Here is a 2500-nt window from a genome sequence, read left to right on the forward strand (position 1 = left end):
TGTGTGTGTGCCTGCATGACTCCCTGTGTGTGTGTGTGTGCCTGCATGACTCCCTGTGTGCGTGTCTGTGCCTGCATGACTCCCTGTGTGTGTGTGTGTGTGCCTGCATGACTCCCTGTGTGTGTGTGTGTGCCTGCATGACTCCCTGTGTGTGTGTGTGTGTGTGCCTGCATGACTCCCTGTGTGTGTGTGTGTGTGCCTGCATGACTCCCTGTGTGTGTGTGTGTGCCTGCATGACTCCCTGTGTGCGTGTGTGCCTGCATGACTCCCTGTGTGTGTGTGTGTGCCTGCATGACTCCCTGTGTGTGGGTATATTAGTTCTTATTTTCCTACCACTGTCTTTGTTGGTGGGTCTTCGTTCCTTTACCAATACACTGTCTCCCCCTGTATCCCCCTGTATCCCCGTTGCTCCAGAGACCAAGGGGAGCATGGTGACTCTTGTATCCAGGGAGGGAGAGGGGCAGGCAGGCAGAGAGAGGAGGCCAAGGGGCCTGGATCACTAAGGCCATGTCAGATACAAACCAGAGAACAACAAGCTGTTATTTACCTCTTCAGACTGTACCAGCTTTGTAACCAGGGCAGTCATTTCCTTCCAGCCCTGACAGGCTTAAATATGACCCATATTCAAGTTATATAAAGCAAAATATCCCTAAGAACGGGACAGATTGTGATTTTATCGCAGTAGTAATCTGATATACTGTATATCCCACCAGGTCATTGCTTTTCAGTATATGAACCTGTAACTACAAACAGCAGTATAGAATAACACATGGAGAGTTGGTGAGAGCAGAGTGGAGAGGCCTAGACCTGCAGATACATCAACAATAAACAGATTCCTCCACCACTGTCTAATGATGTGTGTGAGGAATCACTGAAAGGACAATGTGTGTGTGTGTGTATCTGTGTTCACCCCTGTGCCCATGTTGAGTCTGTTTAATGGTGTGTGTGGGAATAGTCACTTAAACTGGTCGCTTCCACTGTCTGGGGAGTCTCTGGCAGTTAGGGTGGGGGGTGGGTGTATCTCAGCCTTGGGATGTCACTGTAACAGCACACACACACACACACTGTCCACCCTCACCCCAATACAGAAAGATAGACTTGACAATAACACAGCAACACGATCCATCTGTTGGACTGCTAGGAATTTATAGTTGGCCCAATGATTGCTTTGCAGGACTTGATGGCTGTAAATTGCACGCCATTTGGTAAATGTGGGTAGTTAGAAGTATACAAGTAATTATTTCAGCTTGTACTGATTGAGACATAATTCCAACACGGCCCCTGAAAATGACAGCATTCGAAACAACTCCGTTATAATTTCCCGGGAATACTAATTACAATCGGGGGATGGGGGAGTTTTTATGTGCTCCAACCAATGGGGCAAAATAATTAAACTGTCAGGGAAATAAATATGCATAAACAGGCCATAATTTCAGGGCACGCAGCACCTTGTCATCCGCTAACTTTTTTGTGGTGAAAAACAAAAGCCGCTACGGAGGACAAGACACACTCACACACGCCACTTTAGTTGGCACTTGAAGGGTAAAAAAAAAAATAATAATTGAAACTTTTTTTTTCAATTGTGCATTCAGAGCCTTGAATGCAGACGGACCACAACCGCTCACTACACTACCTTACTATGCAACTAAGACGTGTGTGGACCTCAGTAAGGATGATCCTCACTCTCTTTTGGCCCAAACTTTAGCTGAAACTCGACTGCACAAACCAACACTCAATAGGTCTCATTTATCAATCGTGAGCAGTTCGAATTTATGCACAAAATGAACAATACATCTCAGCCAGGCTTTGTGCCTTATTCATAATGGCAAATATACATATTTCTACGTAAATGTTGATAAATGAGTTCCACTGGGACATAGAAATTGTCCTTTTTGGAAGACGGCTTTATCCAAAGTGACTTAAAGTTAACATACACGACATGACCAAAAGTCATGGCATTAATATGGATTTGGTCACCCTTTACTGCTATAACATCCTCCACTCGTCTGGGAAGGCTTTCCACTACATGTTGGAGCATTGCTGTGGGGAATAGATGTTGGAGCATTGCTGTGGGGAATAGATGTTGGAGCATTGCTGTGGGGAATAGATGTTGGAGCATTGCTGTGGGGAATAGATGTTGGAGCATTGCTGTGGGGACTAGATGTTGGAGCATTGCTGTGGGGAATAGATGTTGGAGCATTGCTGTGGGGAATAGATGTTGGAGCATTGCTGTGGGGAATAGATTTGGAGCATTGCTGTGGGGAATAGATTTTGGAGCATTGCTGTGGGGAATAGATGTTGGAGCATTGCTGTGGGGAATAGATTTTGGAGCATTGCCATGGGGAATAGATTTTGGAGCATTGCTGTGGGGACTTGCTTCTATTCTAGTCAGGCACTGATGTTGGTCGATTAGGCCTGGCTCACATTCAGCGTTACAAATCATCCCAATGTTGTTCGATGGGGTTGAGGTCAGGGCTCTGTGCAGGCCAGTCAAGTTCCT

Source organism: Oncorhynchus kisutch, linkage group LG14 (assembly GCF_002021735.2).
Source record: "Oncorhynchus kisutch isolate 150728-3 linkage group LG14, Okis_V2, whole genome shotgun sequence".
NCBI lineage: Eukaryota > Metazoa > Chordata > Actinopteri > Salmoniformes > Salmonidae > Oncorhynchus > Oncorhynchus kisutch.